The sequence below is a fragment of the Pelodiscus sinensis genome, chromosome 10 (assembly GCF_049634645.1).
Source record: "Pelodiscus sinensis isolate JC-2024 chromosome 10, ASM4963464v1, whole genome shotgun sequence".
Classification (NCBI taxonomy): Eukaryota; Metazoa; Chordata; order Testudines; family Trionychidae; genus Pelodiscus; species Pelodiscus sinensis.
This window is the reverse complement of record NC_134720.1, coordinates 45,959,851-45,978,489: the sequence shown is the minus strand read 5'-3', so window position 1 is coordinate 45,978,489 and position 18,639 is coordinate 45,959,851. Positions and strand designations below refer to the sequence as shown.

General features: G+C 40.0%; 1 long non-coding RNA gene across 1 annotated transcript in view; it reads right to left on the bottom strand.

The window, feature by feature from the left end:
• LOC142830803 (uncharacterized) overlaps window positions 1-18,639 on the bottom strand; it is a 427,426-nt gene that overhangs the window by 160,132 nt on the left and 248,655 nt on the right. The gene's annotated exons all lie outside the window — the stretch shown is intronic.

The following is an 18,639-nucleotide window of genomic DNA, read 5'->3' as shown; positions in this document are numbered from 1 at the left end:
TCTTCCTGAGGGGCGTAAATGTAAAAGATAAAGGCTTTTCAGATGAGCCCAGGAAGGCATTCTATGCTTTGAGGGTGCTGTGGCAAAACCCACAGATATTAGTCTGAAAAGTTGACAAATGGTAACAGAAAAGAAGGGGCAGTGGGTGACATGAAACAGGACATGGGCAGATAAATAGGGATGGACCGAGTTATGAGGACTTTGAACAGGTTGACAAAAAGCTTTAACTTGATGCAGTGGAGCAGTGGGAGTCAGCAGAGGGATTAAAATGGGGATGATGGGTTCAAAACATCCAGACGATTTACAAACAGTTTTTTTGGGGGAGAGGGGTTGGCAAAGACCAAAAAGAGATAACAGGTGTGTTGAAAAGGCCAGAAAGAAAGAGGTTACAGAGATACAGAGGGGAAACGATAAGAGCTTGAATAAGAATTTTGGCGGTCAGGATGGCAAATAGTGGACAAATCATGGGGGAGAGGGGGAGAAGGAGCCGGATTTGAACATGACTGGGAAGTGTGGAATAAAGAAGGAACCAAGGACAAACACAATAGTAAGCCTGACTGACAAGACAGTGATGTTGCTTTCTCTAGAACTGTCTTTCTTAATTAGTTTTAATACATCTATCACCTCAGAATATAGGTGCTATTCAGTGTTCCATTTACCAACTGTCCTTCAGTAACAGATCTCATTAACAAGAGAAACATGATAGGTGTGTATAATTTTCTGCAAACACCTCACATTAATACTTTAACAAGGTTTTAGTGAGTGTTCAGAGGTTGCCTGTATGGCACCAAACCCAATGAAGTTCCCTTTACCCCTTACAGAAGGTAGATTGGTTTTCTCTTCCCATTTCTACCCCAATCTCTCCCACTTGCTGGCCAAACAGAACCCGCAGGAAAAGAAACAGATTAGAAGACTGGATGGCACCCTTCGATGGTGATTATTATGTCGCGCTGAAGGAGTTGTTTGAAAAAATAATCCATCCCAATGTCAAAAAATCTGTTTGCAGATTTCCCATTGCTAACAATGGGGGTTACCCTGGCTATGTTGAATAAAGGCCATAACTAAGGAGAAAGCAACTACGGCTGATCAACATTAGCCCTATTTTATACTTGTTATAACCTGACTTTCCCCCTTGGTCAAGATGCGTGACAGCACTCAAATATAGCATTATATAAAATGCATGAATTCTGGGATATTCACCGCAAACATGAATCATAAATCCAACTAATCGCTGCTCTGTATTAACAAACAACAAATACAGAAAAAGTACTATTGAACTGAGTATACAATAATAAATAATTCCCTCACTGATGACAAGTCAAATAAAGCATTGCACCTCATTAAATCAGTTTGTCAGCATCAGTTATACAGCACCAGTTGTCACATGACATCAAAAGAAAGAAAAAGATGTGGGAAAGGCAAAACAATAATGAGAAGATTGAAGAAAGATGACAAAGAAAGAAGGAGTTAGCTGAAGTTAGTCTGAGAAAGAAAGGAGAGGAGCAGAATAGGAGAGGTGCCAAATGTTTAGAGGAAATTTTTGTGTGAGTGGCCTTCGTATCTTGTTAAATTGCTCTGGATTGAGATAATCTGTCACAGGTCACATGGCCTTCATTACTGTAGTCTCGGAGTGTTTCACAATCTTTAATATAATTGTGTTTACCACACCCTTGGGGGGTAGGAAACTACTAATTATGAATAGGAAACTGAGGTCTAAAGAGATTAAGGGCAAAATCCTGTCCCTAAGGATATCAATACCCATGTACATTTTCCCATTGACTTCAAAGGGGGTCAGGATTTCACCCTAAGTGACTTGTGAAAAATCACCTTGAAATCTATGACATACCGGGGAATTCAATCCCGGTTTTCCAAGTCCAAGTGCCCTAAATCGCTGAAGCCCCCATTCTCTGCCAAAGAATTGCTTCTTTTTGAGACTGTTAGTTTCTCGGTAATAAGTATGAAACAAAGTATTTTCCCCAGTTTGTGAGACAAGAAGGGCTACATTCTGCAAGATTCTAAGTAATGCAACAATCATCAGCATATGTATATTAAAATAAACTAGTGCAGTATGGGATTATCCACATCTATTCATAAATCAAGAAAGAGTAGTTTAAAAAGGAGTGATGGGATACTTTAGAATTCTGAGATGATGATGCTTATGTTGTTCCATATGGAAGTCATTTTCTGCCTTGATCAGAATATATGCAGTAATGGTGCAGATTCGTTCACAACTGTTGCGTTCACAACTGTGAGGATGGCTCCTTGGAGCCTAGTACAATCCCAATAAAATCTATTCAAGACCTTTTTGGGGAGCTTAGTCAGATTGCTGGGAGAACAGGAAGTTTTCTACAATAGAAAATTGTGCAGTATGTGTCAGTCAAACACTTGGTCCATATCCACTTTGTTCTCCTGTACACAGTCTATTCACAAATTTCTTTTTCTTTTCCCATATACACTGGTCCCAAAGGCATATCAGGGAGAAGCTGCAAGAGCGGAGGCTAATGTGGTATGAGCACATGCAAAGTAAGGATGAATGGAATCCTATTAGGGCTGATACTGCCAACTTTGATCTCTTGGATCTCATTTCCACTTGTGGTCCGGCAAAGTCACCATTTCACTTTCCTGAAACATCTCATTTTAATGGCTTCACATCTTCTCAGGTGCCTCTTGTTGGTCACTCATGTGTCTGATCCATACAGAAGAATTGGTCTCACCTTGGTTGTGTACAGCTGCCCCTAAGTAGTCTGGGCATCAACTTATGATAAAATGCTCCATTTATCTTGTGTCCGACTTTCCCCTTGCTCAGCAGCCTTCCTTGTAATGCATGTCAGTTTCTCTATTTGCTGCTAACCAGCCCCCAATGTACTTTAACACTGTAAGCTGATCTAGGCACTGACCCTTGATGCGGACATTCATCTGTTTTGGGTCTGTGCAAGTTAGCCACATGACTTCAGTCTTTTTTTGGACTCATTTTGAGGACATAGGTTTTTAGTTTTCTGTTCCAGGTATTGATTGCCTAGACCAAAACATTTTCTCTCTCCCTCCATCCTTTCCTTCCCTCCCTCCCTCCAATTTTGGCTAAATAAAAAGAGGAGAGAGGTCAAAGGACTCTGTTTGGGAGCATGAAGATCTCTGATGCAGCAGCAGAGTACTTTGAGGAAGCTCTTTTCTATGCCTGGAGTGTGTGATTCAGTAAGACGAGCACAGAATATACTAAAAGAATAAAATGGTTAACCCATTTCTGCATAGTTGGATCCCTTTAGATTTACAAAATGTGATTTTTCCATACACAGTAATAACTAGTAATATAGGTAGTAGGCACCAGATATGTTTTGCAAGTGGGCAATAATATACAAGACAAACTGGAACATCATTAGAAGGTTAGAGCCAAAAATAAATGAGAATGGAAGTAGTCATCAGGAATAACCCAATGTTATTATTTTAGACAATCTACTCCTCTAGCCTCTGATTCTGTAAACACTTATGTATGTGAGTAACTTTTCAGATTCAAGTAGTCCTGTTCAGTATGACTAATCATGTACATAAAGTTACCCACATACATGAGTGTTTGCAGGATTAAACACTTGTGTTTTTTTCCTTTTTATTAGAATGAAGTAACAGAAATATGATCTAGATATTTCAGAGCCTGAAAAAATGGCCTTGCTCAGTGGGTCCATTGAACAGGATAACTAAACGCAATTTTTTTTTCTTTAAAGTACATTACGAGGTCAATACAATGCTATCAACATTAGAAAAAAACACTTTAATAAAAATAAAATTGCACAAAATGCAACAAAACAATTGTGATTTGAAAGGCCCAGACAAAATTAAACAATGTAACATGATCTTTCTTAACTTCATTTCCCATCCAAAAGCAGAAATCACAACGACGAAGTTTTATACATAAGCAACTTTGAGTGTTGAAAGAGGACAATATGTAATTCCTTTCCATGCACTAAGCCAAGAGAAATGAAGAAAAAAATTGATTCTTCTCTGTTGGCCTCCTGTGTAAAATTTTCCTCCTTATCATCTCATCTAGTCATATCTTTCTGCAGTTTGAATTACCCTCTTTTCCTCAATCTGGTAAGGCAGTGAAAGGATGTTTGTTCTGCTAATTAACTTTATTACCCTGATAACTCCCTGCAGCCTTTGACGAAAACAATTACCGTTCCTCCTTTTTTTAAACCCACTAGCAAAAAAAAAAAAAAAAAAAAAAAGGAAGAAGAAGACTATTAATTAGAAACGAGGCCTCGGTCCCTGCCATGTTAGCCTGCCACGTTCTCAGACCCTCGAGCGGGATAGCATTACATTGTCAGTAGTAATTTAGCTCTCATCTGTCTCTGCTAATTATTGTCACATTCATCAAATTCATCAACAAAAGTGCTCTCAGAAGGATTGCATATTTGCAGTTAATACAGCATAAACTGGTATTACCCATCACCACATTTGTGATGATGAGAGGGACACAACTTATTCATCCCTAATTAGAGCAAGCTGGGTAATTAATTATACATTCCGCCTTATTACTTCTGAGTTCCCAGATATTGTTTGTCTAAAAAAAAAGGGGGGGGGGGCGAGAGGAGAGGAAGAGAGAGAAGCCTGAAAATGCAAAAAAAAAAAAAAGGGGGGGGGAGAGAGAAAAAATGTGTGATGTGTTTTGTCACATGTGCTATGCCATAATTCCCACCTGACAAACTAGCTGAATCAGTAGAAAATTGCAAGTTGTCAGCAGCAGAATAAACTGCTGTAATAGCTGATTAATGATCAGCACCTGTGACAGGTGCTATACAGGACTGTAAACTTGGTGTGATTAACAGTCACTGGACGAATAAATATTAGTGACAGTCAGTGGAGAGCAAGTTTGCTTGTTTGCTTTTGTGTTAACAAATCTCACATATTAAAGTTATTGATATTTCCAATGCAGACACTTTTTTTTTAGCAATTATCTGCCAACACAGGAAGAGTGCATTAATCCAGTATGTTTGTTTCTACTTTATTTATTTATTTATTTCACAGCTAAAATTCTGTTTTGACAAGATGACCTGAAGGGGTTCAAAACTGCAAGCCACCAAATTTAGAGGATTCACATAAGGTTTAATCCATAAACTCCTGATAATAATGCAGTCATATGCATACACACATTTTTAAAGGAATTTTATATGAACGAGTGAAAAAGAGAATTTATAACATGGAATGAAATTGAGGGCTCTGTCCTCGTTAAATATGCAAATGGCTATGATGTCAATGCCTTACTGACATTTCACCGGCTACTTGCGCAGTGAAATGTTTCATCATAGACAATCTGGCTTTTACTAGATACAAGATGTGACATTAGAAAATCCCTATAATAATGGGACATGAAGCCTATTTAATTCAGGATTTTCAATTATGACCATCACAGTAGTGATACATTAGAAGTACAGCATGTCTTACTGGACTGCATAAAGCCTTCTGCTCTTCTCCTTTCCTTGGTTACCTGAGGCACAGCTTAGATTAAATATGTATTGCAGTTTGAACCTCTCTAGTTTGGCACTCTCTGCTCTGGTAACATCTGTGGTCAGGCATGATTTTAGTTATCTGGATGTCCACTCATCATAGGTGTGACCAAGTTTCCCACAGTTCTATAAAGTTTGTTTATAGCCACCAGTCATGGCTCTCAGTTTTCTGTGCTGTTCTTTAGTTCTAAGATATATTGGCATTGGAAAAGTTTCAGAAAAGGGCAATAAAAATTTTAGGAGATTGGAATGGGTCCCATATGAAGAGAGATTAAAAAGACTGGAACTTTTCAGCTTAGAAAAGAGGAGAGTAAGGGGGAATATGATAGAGGTCTATAAAATCATGACTGGTATGGTAAAAAGTGAATAAGGAAATGTTATTTGCTTGTTCCCATAACATATGAACTAGGGGGCACCAAATGAAATTAACTGGTAGCAGGTTTAAAACAAACAAAAGGACATTTTTCTTCACACAGCACACAGTCAACTTGTGAAACTCCTTGACAGAGGATGTTGTGAAGACCAGGACTTTTAACAGGGTTCAAAAAAGAGCTAGATACATTCATGGAGGTTAGGTCCATCAATGGCTATTAGCCAGGATGAGTAGGAATAGCCTCTGTTTGATAGAGGCTGGAAATGGATGACAGGAGAGGAATCACTTGATTCCTCCCTCTGGGGCATCAGCATTGGCCACAGTCAGAAGACAGGATACTAGGTTCGATGGACCTTTGGTCTGATCCAGTTCTTATGTTCTAATTTACTGCTAAATGTCTTCTAAGAGCCCAGTAAGCAAAGGAAGCATTGATAATGATGTTAAGTCAATTCTGACTTCCCGTGGTGCAGCAAATTCTCTGGTTCAGCACCAGCTAGGTCCCAAGGGTGCCGGACTTGAATGGTGCAACCTGTACATATATTACATAAAAAAGTTATCTATCATAAGACTAAGAAATCGCTGTGCCTACATGTTTCTGACAAAAGATCCGTGAAAAGACATGGATTCATCCTAGGTGTGCAAATAAAAGGGGACAGCTAGAAGCCAATGCAATCAGCTAACTGTAAGGAATCTGTGGCTGATCTTCCAAAATGTAGTAGAACATCACATGCCCACATATCAGAGGCGTTCTCAAGCCCTACATACGGAGTAGTTCTATTACCAAATGAAATTTCACTCTCATACCAACTCCACCATTCAAATGTTGAAGACAAAATTCTAACGTACAAGAACAGTATTGCTACATACATGAGAAAAGTCCAGGGTTCATGACTAGCTATATAGAGTCACATGTTCCCTGCTACTCAGAGGTCAAAGTGAAGGAACGTAATCAGATAAGCAACATATAAAGCAATCTATTACTCACCTCTCCAGAGCTAAATAACTGTATTTTATGGCCCTTTGAACATATCTTTTCTACCACTAGAATATTAACTTAAAAGGAAAACCTACACTTTGGAAAAATCACAATGCAAATGGAGCAATTTCAAAGTATTCAGATTGTATGTCATAGTAGATATACTACCTTCTTATATCAATGAACATCAGATTTATTGTCCTTTATGATACATATATTTGCCTGCTGGGTCAATACACCTTGACATTTTTACCTCAAAAGATGCCAATTTTTGTTATATATATATATATATATATATATATATATAAAATTTGATACCTAGCTATTACAGTGATAAGAACATTAGAAACGATAGGTAGATAATGCATTGTTATATGTGAGGGAGCCTGAGGGAAAAAAACCCAAAGAAAATGTATCTACAGGAAGGACGCAAGGAAGGAATTAGAACAGTACATCTTTCCTTTAAATGCTACAAGTAAGTAGCATGATTTTTCAGCTCCAGTATTTAATTTTTATTACAAAGCTGCATTTAAATAATTATATTTTAAAAATAAGTGGAAGCAATTTAAATATCTTTCTCAGTGGAGAACTGTAAGGGATGGGTTGACTCAATGGACTAAAACTTCCAGCAATCCAACAAATGGTTAAAATGAAGTGAGTTTCCATAAACTTTACCTTCCCTCTTACAGTGGATGAAAAAATGACATTGGAGATATTTAAACAGAGAAAACAATATGAGTATTCAAATGACAAGCCAATATTATTGATTGTGCTAATAACTGTTTAGGTTCCGCTAATAATTTGTCCATGGATAAAACAGTTTTGGGCATAAACCTGAGAATCTACTAAATGAAAACATAACCTCAGAATGTTTTAATTATAGCCAAGGTGTCATTTTCATGTTTCCATTTCCATTCATACTTTCTGTACCAGAAATAACAGATCATTCAAAAATAATTTAATATCTATTAAAAAACACAGGAATTACAATCAATTTTGAAATGCAAAATTTGATAGGTAGAATACACACTTTTCTGTGTTCTGATGCACCTTCACTGAAATGTTCTGAAATCTTAGATAAAAAGTAATGACTTGAAAGCTGTATGCAAAACACATGTAAATTTGCTAGTATAGATACATAGCAACCTGAATGGACAGTCAGTACAGCTAGCCAAGAGTCTAGGAAGGAAGCCAACCTCACATCCAGATCCCATTGATAGACATACTCTAGGGCATCTAGGTTTCCTGCTGCCAAGTTCCCTGTGAATTTTTAGAGGTGCTGGCTATAGTACATCGAGGCTATGAAGAAGTCTATGTCCACAATTGAGAAGAAAATGTAGCACCTCATAACAGTTATTTTGTGGTAAAACAACTTCCCTCCAAGCAGTTTCTCATTGCACCAAACTGAAACTGAAAGGTGTGAAAATTTGTGTAGATTTTTGGACGATTTGTTCTGTATGATTTTACTCACTACGTGATGAAAAAGAGGCTATTCACTTTGTACAGTAACAGTTTTCTGAGATGGGTGTCCTTATGGGTGCTCAATTTCACATCCCTTGTATCTTTAATCAGAGATTTTTGGAAGTAATGCTTGTATGGCCTGCACATTTGACCTACTGTTCCTTTTTCCCTGCTCCCAGGCTACATAGGACTATATGAGTGAATCTCCCTCAGTTCTACCACAAAATCTTAAATTGCAATGGGCTTAAAATGCAGCAAGGAAGGTTTAGGTTGGACATTAGAAAATCTTTCTAACTGTCAGGGTGGTAAAACACTGGAATAAATTACCTAGGGAGGTAGTGGAATCTCCACTGCAGATATTTAAGAGGAGGTTAGACAGACATCTATAAGGGATGATAGTGGTTGGTCTTGCTATGAGGGCAGGGGACTGGACTTGAGGTCCCTTCCAGTTCTAATATTCTATGAAAGTCCCCAGTGGAAATGCAAAGCAGAAGGGAAAGAGGATGGGTAGAGGACAATCCATAGGGGCACACATCTTGAAGAACTCCAGTTACTGCACAAGGTGAATAATCTACTTCTTCAAGTAGTGTCCCTATGAGTGTTCCACTTCTGGGGTGGGATTCGGAGCCAAGTCTAAGACTGAAGACAACACAGAATTTCCTATGGTGGAATCTGTTCTAGAAGACTAAATCACTGCATAATGCATGGAGAAGATATATATGGAATACTGAGTGACAGTCTTACAAATGTACAGAATAGGGATATTTTTGAGTAATGCCATCCAAGTAGAGAGACCTTGTGGAATGGGCCTATCACTTTGAATGAAAAGCTGAGAGAGCCACCAAGTGGACCTTGATAGAGCTCATAGATAATCTTGTCTTTTTTTAGCCCTAGGAAGTAATAAAGGATGATTGGAAGAGAAGAATAAACAGCAGGAGGAATACTTCATTGGACATACCACGAGCTGAACATTTTCCATTTGCGGAGGTAAGTTTATTTCATGAACTTCCTTACAGCAAGTTGATTCTAGTCAGATAAACCATCGACAAGCCATCCTTTGAGATAAAGTATCTTCAGGCAGGGATGAAGAGCACAACATCCTGGGAAAGAAGATGAGGAATGGATGCATGGTTGTTTGCTTAACAGATAGCTAAATGAATCAGGTAATGATACCCTAATCCAGGGTTTCCCAACCTATGGGTTGGGACCCCAAATATGGGTCACAATTACATTTCAAAAGTATCACCAGGTGTCTCCCCAGGTGTCTCTTAAGGAGCCAGTCACACATTTTTTGAATTGCCCTGGGTCACCAAGTCTTCCTGAATTGTCAAAATGGGTCCCCATCTGGAAAAGTTTGGAAACCGCTGTACTAATTAGTCTCGGCCATATTGGGACTATTAATATCATTTTTGGCTTTATTGTGTCTGATCTTGCTGAATCACCATCTTCAGAATCAGTGCCATTGGGGGAAAAGCATAGAGGAGGTTTCTTGTCCATGGAATGAGAACCCAGCACTTGTGCAAAAGTATTTACATTGCTTGTTGGTCACCATGGGAAAGTAGTCTACTTCCAGAATCCACCAAATCTAGAAAATTAATAGAGTCTTTAGGTTTCAGCTCCCATTTGTAGGCTTGGGATAAATGCCTGCTGAAGTCACTCGGTAAGCTGTTCTGTATTCCTAGAAGGTAAATTGCCAAAATAAGGACGGAATCGGCTATGCACCAATTAGAGAATTTTACTGCTTTGGCACAAAGGGAAGGGGCTTTAGCTCCTCCCTGTCAGTTGACATAGAATATGCAAACTATGTTGTCTGTAAGAATTTGTATTGACTTGTTCCTGATTATGTGCAGGAAGTGAATACACACATTCCTGACTGCCCTCAGTTCAAGAAAACTGATGTGTAGTTGTGTGTTTTGGATAGACCAATTTCCCTGGACAGAAGGGTGTCCAGTTGTTCCCCATACCGTTAAGGATTCAGTGAGTGAATTGCATCATGAAAATAGGCCTCCCGAAGGCTGATCGCCAAAAACCAATCATTTGGTTCTAATGCAGCTATAGCTCCATCAAGACACACCCTCCTGAATTTTTGAGACTTGACAATTGTTTTAAGAGTCTTAGATCTAAAATCAATCTCCACCTCTGTTCTTTTTTTAGGACCAAAAGGTAGTTGTAATAGAGCCCCTGCCCTCTATGCTGAATGGAAAATAGTTCTATTGGGGTGTGTCTAGACTACATGCCTCCTTCGACGGAGGCATGTAGATTAGCCAGATCGGAAGAGGGAAATGAAGCCGCGATTAAAATAATCGCGGCTTCATTTAAATTTAAATGGCTGCCCCGATCTGCCGATCAGCTGTTTGTCGGCAGATCGGGGCAGTCTGGACGCGATGCGCCGACAAAGAAGCCTTTCTTCATCGGCACAGGTAAACCTGGTTTCACGAGGCTTACCTGTGCCGATGAAGAAAGGCTTCTTTGTCGGCACGTCGCGTCCAGACTGCCCTGATCTGCCGACAAACAGCTGATCGGCAGATCGGGGCAGCCATTTAAATTTAAATGAAGCCGCGATTATTTTAATCGCGGCTTCATTTCCCTCTTCCGATCTGGCTAATCTACATGCCTCCGTCGAAGGAGGCATGTAGTCTAGACACACCCTTAGAGAACATTAAGAGAAGTCAACAGGTGCTTATAAGGGGTCTTTGAAAATGGACAAAGAAAGGGACTGGGTATAAAGGAGGGAGGTAAAATGGATAGTGTGCCCTGATCTTACAACCTCCAGTAGCTATTTGTCCAATGTGATTCTCTTGCATGTGGAAAGAAAGTGGGAGAGACAATTTGCAAAGGATGGAAGATGGGAAAGATGGCATATATGCAGCTCAATATTGCGAGATAGTTCTGAGCCGTCAAACAGCCTGTCAAAATAGATGCTTAGATGATGGTGGTGGTTCAGATGGTGGTGATTGTTCTGTGTAGCAGACATAGAAGAAACAGGTAGTCTCCCCCTCTGGAATCTTGACTTCTTCCTGACTGTTTAATATGGCCTAGGATCCTGATCATGAAGTGAGGCAGGGTCTTTGAGGCCTTTGAGATCTTGTAAACTTTCATTTGTTCACAGAATTGTAAATCCCTGACACTTCAGATAAAGGATTTCCATTGTGACACATGACAAAATGGAGAGCTGCACAAAAGACAGGTTTGTGCTCCCTGACCTGGTTTGGGAACCAATAGATACCAGCCCTGCTATCTTTTGGACTTCCCCGTGGCCAAAATGGGATCCTTGCGCTGCATACTGTCAGCAATTTTCCTATGCCCCTACTTTGTCTTATAGAGAACATGGGGGAAGATGATCACCTCCCGCAACTGTTTCTCCTGTGTTACCTCAGGCACAAGAATCCTCTGAGAAGCAGGAGTCCAAGACAGGTAAAGAGGTTACTCTCCAAACAAATAATTCTATATCTCTCCCTGATGAAAATGATTTGACTCTAGCTGATGATTTCAGATACTCACAAGAGCCAATGAAAAGTATTGCGGAGTCTTTCCAGATTCCCTTGGAAGAGGTCAGGGTGTCACAACATACGCTCCAGGACATCCCCCAATGGACTAGGGATGTAAAAGGTTAACCAGTCTACTGGTGAGCATTAGTCTTACCAGTCAACCCACCTTAACCGTTAACCCTGTGCTGGCTGGCCCACCAACCCCAGAAGCCCCATGCCAGCCAGAGTGGCCAGAGCAGAGCTGCCTAGGGCAGAACCACACAGCCAGAGCAGCCTGAGCAGTCAGAGCCATGGGAGCAGCACTGTCTGGACAGCGTAGCCCTGGTTAATCTGGCACTGCAAGAGTAATTGGAGCCTGAGCCATACCTAGGGTGGGAGACCTGGTTTGGCAGCAGTTTTTCTCTAGAGGAACAGTGGTCTTTAGGAGGTGGACTCTCTCTGTGGAGAGAGAATAACTCTATGGATTTACCTCAGGTAGCACCAAAGTTGAACATGCCAAAGTTGACAGAGCACTGTATTCCCTCAGCGATTGCTATCAGGAGAAATCTCTTGGTCTGCTCAGTGGGAAAAAATGTTCCATCACAGAATCTGAGTTTTAGTTCCTAATTTTTTGCTGCCCTTCCCTTAAAAGCAGCACAGATGGAGTACTGCTGTGGGATATGAGACCTTCAATCAATGGCTACAATAGGAATGCCCATCACTAACCAGGATGGCCTACCAGCAAGAGGGACACTACTTGAAGCCTGAAAAGCCTGGCATATTCAGAGAAAAAGTATGTAGGAGGGGAAGATCCTCTTCCCCAAAGGGGAAAGAAATTGAAGGAGAGAAAGTCCCACAACATCCTATATAAAACATAACATAAAGCTAAAGAAAAAACAATCAACAAAAGTAGGGTAACCAGGATAAATGACTTCAAACACTAATATTCCATCTCAGGCCAAGGAAGTTAGGAAGGAACAGAGAGCAGTTTGCCCACACAGCCCTCTATAGCTTTGAAGTGAGGCATGAGAAATCACTGGGCACAAGCACAGGCCGAACAGGATCAAAGGCACAGGAGCATGAGTACCACTGAAGTGGAGCACTCAGAGGAACACTATTCAAAGAAGAACAGGCAAATTTTATAGGAAACAAAAGCCATCATGAAAATTGTTTGCTCAATTCTAAGTGAAACAACGTGGAATTTAAATTGTATTTTACTATAAATTATGTTGCATGACATTTGAGTTAATCATAAACAAGGTTCTACTTTAGATACCACTTTGCTCTGAAAACAGTACTTGGATTAAATCTCTAAAATGCCAGTGTTCACAAGAGAAATGTAAATCATACTCACTGATCTCAGAACATGCGTGAACAGATCTGAAGACTGAGAGGAATCAATTCATTTTTGTATGAATCAAGTATGCTAAATTCCAAATACCATTTCCATTTCATCTTTGAATAGCACAATAGCAATAAGTAATTGATAAACAAAAAACAAAGTCAAATGCAGTTTATCTTATTAAAAATCTACAGTATTGGGGAAATCCATCTCTTTCCATTCATCCCCAAATGAGAGAGGCAATATATATTGGTCTCTCAGAATAGTGGAGAATTTTTCTATCTGTGACATTGTCTTCAGGGCACCCAGAACTGTAAACCTCTACATTACCCCGTGCCTCATCATGAATGGTTTGGGGTTTGCTAGGGTTTATTCTGTCCATCCTACTAGCAAACTCCTCAAAACATTTCCATTTTTTATCTTGCCTTACAGGTAACAATCACTATACCCTGGTTCCAAAGTTTCTCAGAAACATCTCTTTGCAGTGTCCAATCCCTTTGACTGGGCACTCACAGAAATTATTGTTTGTTGCCTCTATAGAGACAGTACAGGCTGTTGGTTTAGCTGAGGACTCACACTTTATAGACTAATAGAATCATGGGACTGGAAGAGGCCTTGAAAGGTCATCGAGTCCAGTCCCTTGCCCTCATGCCTGGACCAAGCATCATCTATATCATCCTTGACAGGTGTTTGTCCAACCTGCTCTTAAATATCTCCAGTGATGGAGATTACACAACCTCCCTAGGCAATTTATTCCAGTGTTTAACCACCATGACACCACCACTGCTTCTTGTCCTATCATCAGAGATTAAAGAGAATATTTTATCTCCCTCCTCTTTGTAACAACCTATTAGGTACTTGAAAGCTGTTATGTCCCATCTTAGTGCCCTCTTTTCTAAACTAAACAGTCCCAAATCTTCCAATCTTCCCTCATAGCTCATGTTTTCTAGTCCTTCAATCATTTTTTGTTGCTCTTCTCTGGATCTTCTCTAATTTGTCCATGTTTCCTGAAATGTGATGCCTAGAACTGGACACAATACTCCAGTTGAGGCCTCATCAGTGCAGAGTAGAGCGGAATAATGACTTCTCATATCTTGCTCACAACACTCCTGTTAACACAGCCCAGAATGATATTTGGCTTATTTGCAACAGACACACACTTTTGACTCATATTTAGCTTGTGGTCCACTATGACTCCCTAGATCCCTTACTGCATTATGAAGTAAGTATGCTAAAAGTCCAAATACCAAATACTACATTCCTAAGTGGAGTACTTTGCATTTGTCTGTATTAAACTTCAGCCTATTTACCTCAGACCATTTCACCAGTTTGTACAGATCATTTTGAATTATGACCATATCCTCCAAGCACTCACAATCCCTCCCACATGGTATTGTCTATAAACATAAGTGTACTCTCTATGCCAATATCTAAATGTCTGATGAAGATACTGAACAAAACTGGTCCCAAAACTGATCTTTTCAGAACCTCACTTGTTATTCCCTTCTAGTATGACTGTGAACCATTGATAACTACTCTCTGGAAATGGGTATCCAATCAGTTATGCACCCACCTTATAGTAGCCTAGTCTAGATTGTATCTCCCTATTTTATTTATAGGAAGGTCATATGAGATTGTATCAAATTCTTTACTAAAGCCTACGTATACCTTATCTACTGCTTCCCCATTACCCATAAGGTTTGATATTCTATCAAAGAAAGCTATCAGGTTGGTTTGATATGATTTGTTCTTAACAAATCCATGCTGGCTGTTACTTATCAATTTATTATCTTCCAGATGTTTGCAAAAGGATTCCTTAATTATTTGCTCCATTATCTTTCCTGGTTCAGAATTTAAGCTGACTAGTCTATAGTTTTCTAGGTTGTCCTTATTTTTCTTTTTATAGATGGGCACTATATTTGCCCTTGTCCAGTCTTCTGGAATTAGATGACAGTGAATGACTCACATATCTCCTCTACCAGCTCCTTGAGTTTTCTAGGATGCATTTGATCAGGCCCTGGTGACTTAAATACACTTTTCTAAGTAAATTTTCACTAGTCCTTTTCCTATTTTAACTTCTGAACCTGCTTTCTTTTCTCCAACATACACTATTTTAGGCATCAAATCACCACCAACCTACTTGGTGAAAACTGCAACAAAGAAGTCATGAAGCACCTCTGCCATTTCCACATTTTCTGCTGTTGTTTTTCCCTCTTCATTGAGTAATGAGCCTACCCTGTCCTTGATCTTCCTCTTGCTTCTGATATAGTTGTAGGATGTTTTCTTGTTACCCTTTATGTCTCTAGCTAGTTTGAGCTCATTTTGTGCCTTTGCCTTTCTAATTGTGCCTCTACATACTTGTGTTATTTGTTTATATTCATCCTTTGTGATGTGACCTAAATTCTACTTTTTGTGGGACTCATTTTTTACTTTTAGATCATTCAAAATCTCATGGTTGAGCTAGGGTGGTCCCTTGCAATACTTCCTACCCTATCTTTTCTATGCATTGTAATAGTTTGCTTTTAAGCCCATAATAATGTCTCTTTGAAAAATTGCTAACTGTCTTCAATTGTTTTTCCAATGTCTTGATTCCCATGGGACCTTACCTACCAACTTCCCGGGTCTTCATTTTGCTGTTGTACCTCCTAACATTCCTTAGAATCATGAACTCTATCATTTCATGATAACTTTCACCGAACCTGCCTTCCACTTCCAATTTTTCAACCAGTTATTCCCTATTTGTTAACATCAAATTTAAAACAGCCTCTCCATAGTAGTTTTCTCCACATTCTGAAATATAAACGATCCCCAATACACTCCAAGAACTTGTTGGATTATCTCCTTAGTGTCTCATGATAAGACAAGAAGCAATGGGCTTAAATTGCAGCAAGGGAGGTTTAGGCTGGACAGTAGGAAAATCTTCCTAACTGTCAGGGTGGTTAAACTCTAGAATACATTGCCTAGGGAGGTTATGGAATCTTCATCATTTAAGATATTTAAGAGCAGGTTAAATAAACATTTATTAAGAATGATCTAGATGGTGCTTGGTACAGCCATGAGGGCAGGTGACTGGACTTGATGACCTCTCGAGATCCCTTCCAGTTCTAGTATTCTATGATTCTATGTCCTGCTGTGTTATTTTCCAACAGATGTCTAGATAATGGAAGTCCCCCTTCAGCACCAAGTTCTGTGCTTTGGATGACTTTATTAGTTGTTCAAAAAAGGCTTCATGCACCTCTTTCACCTGGTTAGGTGGTTTGTAGTCAACTCCTGCCATGATATCACTCTTGTTTTATCCCTTTTATCCTTACCCAGAGACTCTCAACAAGTCTGTTTCCTATGCCCATCTCAACCTCAGTCCAAGTACATACATTTTTAATATATAAGGCAACACCTCCTCCTTTTTTTCCTGCCTGTTATTCCTGATCAAGCAGTACCCTTCCATACCAATATTCCAGTCATGCCCATTATTCCAACAAGTCTCTGTGATACCAGCTATGCCATAGTTGTGTTTATTTAGTAGCATTTTAAGTTCTTCCTGCTTATTCCCCATAGTTCTTGCATTAGTGGCAGATTCCCCTGGCTGAGGATGCCAGGGAAAAAACTGCCACCTCTACACCTGATGACCTCTTCCAAAATACTGTCCTCCCTTTCAAGCTCCATTGATGCCCCGCAAATTTCCAACAGCTGATGGACTTTGAGGCCATGACAAGTATATCACTGCCTGTTGAGACGATGTAGTAATCCATAGTCCTGACTGGGAGACGTAGCTTGGGAAAGTGGAAGTGGTATTTGATGCTCTTAATAGGCCATCCAAATGTGTAATAGGGATAGCTAGTTATATAGTCAGAGAGGGCCTAATGAAACTCCAATGGAGCGAAGTGGAGGCAAAACAGGAATGGCCCCGACCAATCTACAAGAAGCAAGCCAGAACCTTCTTAGGGCTAGTGGGGTACTATCGCTGTTTCATCCCTCACTTCACCATGAGGGCAGTTTCTCTGAGGCTGTGTCTAGACTGCATCCCCCTGCCAAGAGAGGGATGCAAATCAAGCACTTCGGAAGTGCAAATGAGTCCGGGATTTAAATATCCTGGGCTTCATTTTCATACTCATGTTCTGATGCTGTACCGATCAGCCTCAGTATTGAAAGTGAAAGTAAAGTGTAGCCTGCTGCTGACAGCGGGGAGCTTTTTCGGCAGCTCCTGTACACCTCATTTTTTGTGCACTTTCAAAAAAAGGCATTCTTCCTCATAAAATGAGGTTTACTGTGGTCGAAAAAACCACCACATTCTTTTGATTTAATTTAGAAAGAACGCGGTGGCAGTCTAGATGCAGGGGAAGTTTTAAAACCCTGTAGTCTAGCCACACCCCATGTGCTCTGGGGCCCAAGCGTGAGCTTGAACTCATCCCACAAAGCAGAGAATAGGAAGGACACTCCCAAGTGGTGTCCTTTCTCCCTTGATGGGTCTTCCACAAAAGAGGACAATTCTACACTACAGGGTGAATCTCTCTACTCTGGCACTCTGTGGTCCGGCAACATCCGTGGCCCAGCAGGATTTTAGTTAGCCAGATGTCCATTTATCATGAGTGTGGCCAAGTTTCCTGCAGTCCCATAAAGTTTGTTTATAGCCACCAGTCCTGGCTCTCAGCTTTCTGTGCAGTTATTTAGCTCTAATTTACCCCTAAATGTCTTCTAAGAGCCCAGTAAGCAGTGGAAGTGTCGGTAATGCTGCTAGACAATACTGACCTCCCATTGGTTCAGCAAATTCTCAGGTTCAGCATCTGCCAAGTCCCAGGTGCTGGACTAGAGAGGTTCAACCTGTAGTAACATCTCCTATATGCTTCTGTCATGTTAGAAGGCACAAAGCACTCTCCGGTGAGGTCATCCCTACAGATTAAGCAAAGAGATTAAAGCTCACCAGAGTAACTGAATTCTGAATGACTGGTCATTCTCAGGGTGAATTAATATTTCTGCATACCTCAAAATTTTCCATATATTTTCCAATCCAGACACTCAGGAGTGTTGAATATTACACTTGTTCAACTCTCAGAGAAACAGCTTGCAAACAGAAGGATCAGAATTCCCTCAGATATCTCAACAGAGAGATACATATACATTTTCTTAACCGCAGCAACTTTAATTGCTCTACAAGTGCCAATATAAGTATCATCTTCGGAGCTGGAACTAAGGGTGCTGAGTTGAAGTGCTTTCCATCATAAACAGCATTTACAGTTTGGTTCAATGGCAGTCAGCACCCCCGCTACACAAATTGTTCCCACACCCCTGAGTATCATCACTGATGAATCACTCTAAAAGAGATGTGAACAAATGTATTAATTGCTCATCCATGCGGTCAGCAGAATTAAACATTCTATATCATGAATAATCTTATCAGACTTCTTATATGACAGTATTCTGGGTGAATTACAACTGTGTACAGGTGACTATTTAGTATTTGTTAAATAACAGCATGCTTAGAACTATATCAGACATGGAAGAGAACAAAGGGCCAAATTCTAATCTCA